Source organism: Maylandia zebra, linkage group LG17 (assembly GCF_041146795.1).
Source record: "Maylandia zebra isolate NMK-2024a linkage group LG17, Mzebra_GT3a, whole genome shotgun sequence".
NCBI classification, from domain to species: domain Eukaryota; kingdom Metazoa; phylum Chordata; class Actinopteri; order Cichliformes; family Cichlidae; genus Maylandia; species Maylandia zebra.
The window spans coordinates 6,725,176-6,735,113 of record NC_135183.1 but is presented as its reverse complement, the minus strand read 5'-3'; the positions used below and the strand labels follow the sequence as shown (position 1 = coordinate 6,735,113).

General features: G+C 40.0%; 1 long non-coding RNA gene across 1 annotated transcript; it reads right to left on the bottom strand.

Annotated features, from left to right (window-relative positions):
* Window positions 1–6,516: 6,516 nt before the first annotated feature.
* LOC112430812 (uncharacterized) lies at window positions 6,517–9,197 on the bottom strand. Its single transcript, XR_003022182.2, has 3 exons — window positions 8,768–9,197; window positions 6,959–7,003; window positions 6,517–6,776 (listed from the first exon to the last, which is right to left on the bottom strand). It is a non-coding gene; the product is annotated as an uncharacterized LOC112430812 (long non-coding RNA).
* Window positions 9,198–9,938: the final 741 nt, after the last annotated feature.

The following is a 9,938-nucleotide window of genomic DNA, read 5'->3' as shown; positions in this document are numbered from 1 at the left end:
TAAACCATTTAGGCAACCCCCACTCTCCATCAATTCCGACCTGATTGTGACAGAACAGTGACGTTGTTATTGGTAGTTTGAAGGGTACGGTGTTGGGGGTGGTGCATGTTAAAAGTTTTGAGAAGCACTGGTTAGACATGTTAATTTTTTTTGGTGTAACATATTGGCAACATTAACACATTAATTTGCTAAAGGAAAAATAGGCAGTTCCCAATTGCCTGTGAAAACGACCATTCTGCCCTGTTCTTGTAATGACCACAGTCAGTCTTATTCGTTCTCATACATTTTGGTCTATTTATTTACTAATTTCAGCAAGCATAATGCCTAGGAAAGAGAGGCTGAGAAAGGAGAAAGAAAGGGATCTACAACAGGCAGCCCAGGGAAGCAGTTCTCTGCTCTCCTGGATGAAAGCAAAGGAAAATGAAGATGAAAGGTCAGAGTCAAGGGCAGAGTCAGGTTCTATTTTAATGTTTTAATGTAACCTGCTCCTTGCAGTTAATTCTATTGAAAAATCTTAAAAGCTGTTCACACTTAGTTTTTAATGAACTTAATCAGCAGGCATTGAGCTAACTATTATTTTGTACCTACGAAAGTTATTTCTATGTTACAAGACTTGCAGTATGGGTTATTATTAAAACTATCTGTTTAAGCTTATTATTATGATAAATAATAATACTATTATTATTATTATTGTTCCATTGTAGTCAGTCACAGCAGGGAAGCAGCTCTATGCCATCTACCAGCATAGCAGAAGAGGGAGATATAGAAACAGATGAAGCCGCGACCAATGCAGCAACAGGTTCAGTTAGGCCTACAGACACTGATGTAGTGCTCTCTGAAGACCACAATGAGGAAGAACAGATCGATCACATAATGTCAAAGTTAGCAGCTTTACAATACCCAACAGATCCAACACACATCCATACATTTAAAATAAAGCGCAATGACAGATACGTTTCAATGTGCTGCAATGTGGGCCCATGTCAGCCTGATATACCTTACCCAAAAACTGAGGGGAGATCATTCCAGAAACAGTGGTTTTCTGCTAATGTGTGGCTGGAATACTCACCCACTGCTAATTCAATGCATTGTTTTAGTTGTCGGCTTTTCCTCTCGGATGAAAAATATAAAAGCAGAACAGCCTGGACAACTGATGGCATCAGAAAGTGGAGTACTGCTCTTGAAAAAATCAAACAACACTCCAGCGCAGAGATGCACATGACAAGCATGGTTAGATGGATCAATTTCCAGAAAAAGGCCCTTCAGTCTGCATTTGATGTTTCAGACGTAAAAGGGGTGGAAGTTAGAGAGCGAGAGAGGCAGACAAACAAAGAAATCCTGACAAGATTAATTGACCTAACAGTGTAGCTTGCACGTCAGGGACAAGCATTCCGAGGTCATGATGAGAGTGAGTCCAGTGATAACCGTGGCAATTTTCGTGAATTAGTCAATGTATTTTCCCGCTACGATAGTGTGCTGAAAATGCATTTGGAAAAAATTGCCACAGTTAAAGCCACCAAGACAAGGCCCCAGGTGTCACTGCTTTCCAACAGAAGTCAAAATGACATCATTGCAGCACTAGGAACTTACATCAGGAAGGAGATACAACGTGAAATAAAAGAGGCTGAAATGTATTCCATTCTACTTGATGAAACCTCTGATGTTTCACACAAAGAGCAAGTGTCATTTGTTGTGCGATATTTTCATCATATGCAAATAAAGGAGAGATTCATCGAAGTGTGCAATGTTGATACAACTACAGGCCAGGAGCTGGAGAATACAGTGTTCTTGCTTCTGCAAAAGAATGGCCTAGAGATGAAGAACATGTATGGTCAAGGCTATGATGGAGCAGCCAACATGAGTGGCATGTATAAAGGTCTCCAAGCTAGAATCCGTGCACACAATGAGAAGGCCCTCTATGTGCACTGCAAAGCCCATTGCCTCAATTTGGTACTAGTGGAGGCATCAAAGTCCAGCAAGCATTTTGTGACATTTTTCAACTTGGTGGAGAAATTGTATGCCTTTTGCTCAGGCTCCCCAAAGCGTCATGCTGCCTTGGTCAAATTTCAGGAGTCTCTCTTTCCTGGACAACGTGTTATGGAGCTCCAGCAGCTGTCAGATACTCGATGGGCTTGCAGGGAAAAAGCACTGAAGGCACTTCAGAGAAATTTGAAAGCCATTTTGATGCTCCTTGATGACATCAGTGACAGTGACCCACCTAACCTGGCCCAAGGTGATGCTCAGATGTACAGAAATGCCATTAATTTTATGTTCATTCTCTGCATGGAAATCACCACACCAGTATTCGAAGTCACTGCTTTGGCATCAGATTCTCTGCAGGAAGAAGGGTTGGACCATTCCACTGCCTACAAGGTAATTGATGGTGTGCTTCACACATTGCAAACCATGAGGTCTGAGGAGAAATTTGGAGAGATATTTAGATGTGCATCAGAGAAGGCAGAGAGTTTCAACATTCCAGTACCTACCGTGGTGCCTGGTCAGGAGAGAAAGCGGAAAGTTCCAGTGCGTTTCCAACACAGCACCACAGTGTCTCAAGTAGGTGCTCAGTTTGAGTCAGTGGAGGCATATTTCAGGAGTGGTGTATATTTCACCTTTCTGGACATCATGACTGGGGAACTGAACAGGAGGTTCAAAGGGGACAATACTGGAAGCCCAACGGCCAGAATCATTCAGTCCTTCCAGCCCTTAACTGTGCATGCTAACTGGGTAGGCCCACCAAACCCAGAAGCCATTGAAGCTGTCCACATCCTCTGTGAATTCTATGGAGAAGATGAGGGCCAGCTCAAAACAGAATTAAAGGTCTTCCACTCCAGCTTTAGTTCAAAAGACCTCAGAGAAATATTTCTGATACTGAGGGAAAACAATGGCCAGCTGATCTTTCCTGCCTTTGTCAAAATGATTCAGATCTACGCAACACTACCAGTGACAACTGCGACAGTTGAAAGATCCTTTTCAAAGCTAAAAATAATCAAAAATAAACTAAGAAGTTTGCGTGGAGAAGAAAGGTTGTCTGATCTCCTCTTGTTGGCCATTGAGAAAGATGTGGAGATCAATTACAACGAGGTCATCAACATCTACAAAGACATGGCACCAAGAAGGATGCTTCTTTAGAGCAGTACACTCCATTTAATGGACACTTGAGAATATGTATGTATATAGTTTAGAGTTGGATACAGATTTTATCTTTTTGTGGTGTGATTTTTGATTTTTAGAGAATGTTTTGAAATAAAAGTCAAATTGCATTTAACCAGTGCGATTTTTTTTATTATAAAAAGAAAAGGTTTTCCACATATGCAAAAAGTGCCCTTTTTTCCCCCTGGAGCACTTGCCCCCCAAAATGTCTGTGCACGCCACTGCTAATTGTTATAGTCACTGTGCACGACAAGAAAGCATTTGACATGGTGAACTGCTGCCACGGTTTTAGAGAGACGTCTGTTTGTAATTAGAAGTAGTTGTTCTGTTTAATTTGGGGTTTTTCTCCTTTGCTTCTGCGTAGAAGACGACCAATCTGCACATCGAGAAGCTGTCCTGTCTTCAGCTAGGAGTCCTTCTCCAGCTGCTGCACATGCTAACAGGCAAAACATCAGGGAGTAATACAAGCTTTTAATGCTTATGTGAACCACAGGCGTGCTTATAATGTATCAACCTGCAGTGAGACTGTAAAAGCAAAATCTTTCTTGATTTAATTTTCAGTGCACAAATAATAACAGATTCAGGAATGTATTCAAGGAAGAGACTGGCAAAGAAAGAGTGGGATAGTCAGGGAGCTGAAGGAAGGAGTACTAAAAGGCTAGGTGCACAGCAAAGAGAGAGGTGTCACTGGCACAGGAAAAGGCTTGTAGTGAGTTGTATGTGAGGCTGGACACTAAGGAGAAAATGATTTTTAATGAATGCCAAGGCACATAAATTGTCCTGGAAGAGAGTAACCAAGTATAGAGATGGAAATGTGCTAATGTGAAGAATGTGTGTTGAGAAGAGAGAAGGAGTACTTTGGATGAAAATTGAATTAGAGAAGGAAGCGAGGCAACTCTGAAGAGGATGGAGACGGGAGGCATAGAGAGGGTAGGAGTGAAGGCTATGATAAGGTGCGAAGAGAGTAACTGTGGTGCTGGATTTGTGGATGTAGTGAAGGTGGACATGCAGGGGGTTGGTGTGACTGAGGAGGATGGTAGAAATAGAGAGATGGAGGCGGATGATCCACTGTAGCGACCTCTAAAGGGAGCAGCCGAAAGAAGAAGAAGCACAAATAATTCTAATCATGCTTTTCTTTTATTCTCAGTACTAAGCTATGTAAAGGAAGTCAAGGTTGTTTCCTCCTATAATCACTTTGTAGATGGTTTAGACTTGTTTAGATTGGTGCTCTGTCTCCCTTTATCCAAACTAAAACTTTGATGGGGTTTTTTTTTATCTTCACTAAACATTTTTTTGCTTTGTGTTTATTATTGTGCTACTGCAAGTATTTCATATATTAGTCAGTTGATTGTTACTGTAGGGCAGCTCTAGGACAATCCCTGATGTGATGTAGCTTGCTTTTATCCAGCAGATACGACATCTCATGAGGAGGTTCGAACCCTGTACCCTGACCTTCCCACTGACGCACAAAGTCTGGACATCCAGAAGCAGGCCCTTCTACGTGAACAACAGCACAACAGTTTCTATTTCTTTTAATATTAGAAGTCAGTTATTCATTAATGAATACAAATGGTGACTGAAGTTATTTAGACAGGACATTAAACAATAAACTTCCAATAAATTATGAACAATGTGTGACTGAATGTGTTCAGTGAAAGACTTTGAAAATATCGCAGCATAAAACCAGTGTAAAAGTACTCAGACTACTTTTGGGGGTATTTATTTGATGATGCAACCAGAAAATGTGCAGGTTGTGAGTTTAACATTTTCAACACTGGAGAAGAAGTACATGTACACAGACTAGCTAATGACAAACATTTTTTTTAAATTAACCTTTATTTAAACAGGTTGTTCATTTTTCTGAGCTTACCTGGTGTCTAGTTTCGGTGGCAGTAGCATAAGCAGAGAAGACCCAGACCTTACTCTCCCGAGCCAGCTCCTCCATTATTTGGGGGACACTGAGGCATTCTCTGCTGAGTGCTGTGATCTCCCCAACATGTCCTGGGTGTGTCCTGTCTGTCCTGGTGGGACATGCCTGGAACATCTCACCCAGGAGGCGCTCAGGAGGCACCCTTGTCAGATGCCTGAACCTCCTCAACTGGCTCGTTTAGATGTAGAGGAGTAGCAGTTAACTCGGAATGAGACAGACAGCACCTACTGCTGGGGTGGGCCTACAGGAGGGAGAGCTCATGTCGTCTCTTCAGGACACATCACTGGACCCCAAGAAGCTCTCCCCTGAGCTCCCTTTGGATGCTGGGGTCGGCATACGTTCAACTTTAAAATCACTCTTGGTTCTTGGCTAGCTTTGTGTTAGCATCCTTTGTGTACTGATGCTTGCAAGAAGCTAAAGTTGCTTTGGCAGAATTTTCTTTCTCATATATGCACACATAAGGAGAGAGATGTTTTATAAGCTTTAGTCATCACCGTGCACTTTTCCTGATTCACACAAAATACAGCAATCTGGCACCTTCCCGCAGGGTCTTGCACGAGTATTAAACATGTTCATTTGTGCTTTGGACTGTCACCAGATTTCTTCTAGAAGTTTCTTGCCAGTCAGCAACTATCTTGGCAACACCACTTGAGTTTGTGTGTTGCATGCTAACACCATTATCATATGTGTAATAATACTAAAGCTTCATCTTATGCACACACAAAAAACAAATATGGCTCCTTCGTGCAGGGTTTTCTGGTATGTTCATTTATGCTTCCCAATTAAAAAAAAAGAAAAAAAAAAGAAAAAGCAAACTTCTTGCTTCTCAGCCACTGCGGCCACATCCTCACTGTTTTTTAGACAGTTATATAAACATACTGTGAGTGAGTCATAAGCTTAAATACAATAGTTGAAGGAACAAAAACTTAATGTTTAAAAATACCAGTCAAATCTGATTAAAGTAAATAAATAATAAGTATACAATGTAGTTTTAAGACTTATCTCAATGTTTCGTAACATTAATGTTCTATGAACTCGTGAGTCCAGAAATCTGAATGTCATGAAAAGTATTTATTATTCGTGTATTATTATTTTACAATACAAGGTTGTTTTTCTCCTGATACTTCATGCAAACCACATTTCTCCAGGCCGGTCCTAATCAGCTTACTCAGTATCACTAGATCCAATGCTGCTCCTCCAGCACAGCACACAAAAGTAGGAGAGACCGGAGATGCCATGGCTTAGTTAGGAGACTGTTTGCTTCAAGGCCACTAGAAGGTGCTGCCATAAAACTACAATAAATGAATTGACCTTTTGACCTGCTCACACTCTTTTATGCGAAACCCTGCTGATGTTACACACACACACACACACATAAAGAGATTCTAGGTCTGACCAACCGTCTCCGCCGTGGGCAAAAAGATGACAGTCAATAAAATTCTAAAATTTTATTTATAAACACAATGAATAATAGTTAAAAGTCCAGTGTCCCATTTAGGTACAAAGTAAAAACACACAGTCCAAGGCCAGAGCCAGCTATGCCACAAAGCCAGTTGCACTCCACACGTTGTTCACTTCAACAGGGGTAGCAATTGTCCTCTGAGACCCACCACCCTGTAAGTAGAAAGCCAGTGATCACTCCATCCTCTGCAACTCAGCTGCCTTCAGGCTACAGCATATAATAGGCCCTAGCCTGCACAGAGCGACAAAATAAGACAATTCACTATATAATTCACAGCCCATCCATCCCAAACATATCAGATCATTAGAGGTTTTGTCACATTACATACCTGCACTGAGAGACAAAATAAGACTAATGACGCTAAATTTAATTACGGGTCATGGACAGCCTTCATAAATGCTCATATTACTCACCCACACTGAATTCCAGCACAGGTTCATCTGGGTCCTGACTATTTCCTGCAAAATAACACAAACGTCATCAGAACATTAAGTCAGAGAAACAACATTTGGAGCTTTTGTACATGATAAATTATACTGCAGTAGTAAAACAAAGTCAAGCAGCAGTACATTTATTAAAATCACCTTCAGCTGTAATATTTAAACTGATTTAGTGTCAATTTAGATTATGTTTAGATTAAAATGAAACTAGTACCCTTGTAATGTCTTTTTAAATTAGAGGTAAATATTTGTATATTTTTTTACATAATATAATTATATTTACTGGATTTTCTCTCTATTGTAGTTTAATATTATAGTTATTACTTGTTTTTTATTGACTTGTCTTGTTTTTACAATGATTTGCTTTGACTGCAGCCTTTAAAGAAAAGACTATCTGTTCAGTAACTATCCATCAGACTGGGTCCATGTTACCAGCCAAATGGGTAATAATTAAAGTAAGTTTTGAATTACGTATATTTGGGTGTTTAGGTGACACTTTTGCAAAAAAAATTATATAATTAGGTTTAAAAAAACTAAACATGTATGTATTTAAAAACAATAAGTGTGTTAGAATTACTACAGCAACAGGTTGTAGCTCACTGTACTGTTTTTGAGCACAACTTTGGTGCTTTTGCCTCATTTTTAAATCAGTGATCCCAGTAGCACAGTCTAAGCAGAGACCTCAGTGCTTGGCAAACAATCAATAGAATCAATATAATTATTAAAAAGAAACAAAATAAATGCCAACCATATAAAAAACATAAACTTAAAGAAAAAACTAAACTTGATTTTATGTCTTTAGGCTATTGTTAACAGCAAGCATGAGGTTAGTGCATATGTATTATTATTGGAAAGATTACTGCAAAGAAAAAAAAGTTGAACCAGGAGGGGGCGATATTGCTCTTCTTACAATGAGTTACATGCAGGCTATTACTTACCGTGTCACTCACATTTATTTCACAAATTAGCTGAACCCACTTAATTCGATTTAATTGTATTTATGCAGAGCTGAATCACAACAACATTCTCCTCGAGGTGGTATAGATTGTAAGGTAGAAAGTCTACAATTAAAAAGAAAAAACCTCAATACAGTGGGAAGGAACAACTCACTTTTAACAGGAAGCACCCTCTGGCAGAACCACGGTCAGGGAGCAAACTATCAAACTACGAGGTCTTTAAAATAAGGGTTCCACAGTGTCACAGTTTTCTGCATATAGTCGATTAATAAATGTTGAGAAAACAACTAATCGATTCAAATTTTTTATTTGAACAAGTATCAAATTGATTTTCACAGAAGCGTTCAATGGAACAAATACATAAATGGTAAACTGACTGCTTTTTATATAGGGTTTTTGTATTTTGCTCGTGCATTAAAAAGCGCTTTATACAACATGCCTCATTCACCTATTCACCCAAACATTATTACAAGCACCTTTTCTACAATTAAGCTAAACATGCATAAAATGTTAGCAGTGGAGATTTGGCACCTGAAAGGACCCCCTTTGATCCACTCCTAGTTTGAGTCTATTTACATTTAAATACTGATACTTCAATTTTGCCTTGGTTTGAGCTCCATAAAGCAGGCAAACCAGAATTAATCACAGAAGGCGAAAAAACACTGAAACTACGTTTTAAGCTGCGAGCCAAACAAACCAAAGGTAACCGTGTTTTGAAAAGAGCTATGAAGAGAAACAGACAGACTACTGTAATTTCTCAATAAAATGTCGCTTATTATCGCTCACTCTCAAGAACAAAAACGTGAGTAATTTTCCAGTAGCTCACCATATTTGGGATCTTCTAACATCCACACTTCATGTTTAAACGGTGGTGCGGAGGCGGTGTACCGTCGCAGGACGGATGTAGCATTCAGCGCGGTGTGCCTTTTTTTCAGTTGCTAAGCAACAGATTTGTCCCGCCCCCTTTCGTTATGACGAGCCGGGCCAGTCCTTTGACTGGTGACGTTACAAAGAAACCGACCTTATATATAGACCTGGCTGTTCAGTTGAAACGCATTCATACAGCGGGACAGCAGCGCTTTAAACGTTCAAACACGGAGTTTAACACAAAACAACATTTTAGGCATAAAAAACAAAAAAGTGAAATGGCAAGCTCAAACTGTAACACAATGACAAATGATGAAACAGTTCAGACCAATCGGGATAATTCTACAGTACATGCTTTAGTATCCCTCTTGAATAACTTGTTCAGTGATTTTTCGTACAAGCAGTGGGAAGAGCTTACCTCAGGCTATCCGGATTGCTCCACCGCTAAGCGGCTTGCAGGATTTGTAGAGGACGTAATGGACCTGTGTGAACAGTCAGGAGCAGTATCACCACTGAGGTCTTCCCAGAACTCCCCTGTACATCAAAACTGTTCTGTCCACACCACCACTGGCAAAACGTTTTTGTCACCTGTGAAATTTTTGGACGATTCTGCTGAGCAGGAGTTTGATACAGCACAGAATATAGATGCTAACAGCCAAGAAACAGCTAACACAGAAGAACGCTGTCAAAATGCTGACCAACACAGTGCTGCAAAAGCAGAAAACAATCCAATTCCAGATCCCCAGCAGCAGAAATCCTGTGTTGAACATGAAGCCAGCATCCCACCGTTAACAAACATAAGTCAAACGGAGTCATATAAAAAGATACAGAATCACAGATCTTCTGTAGACTGTGAGCCACCTGAAAACACCTTGTTAGAGACATTAATTCAGGCTGTGCTTTCAAAGCTTGGTAAACTTTTAAAGTGCCCTCATTCTCACCAAAAACGTTTGTTGGATCTACTCTTGGACAAATTCAAGTGGATGGATTTGCATTTAGACCGAAAAGTGCAGAATTATTTTGACTGCATTGCTAATGCCATTTTCACTGATATTTGTGTCAAATTACATAAATTGTCACTAATATCATTGGGGAGGAGTGGGGAGGAGGATTCAATGAATTTAATGGGA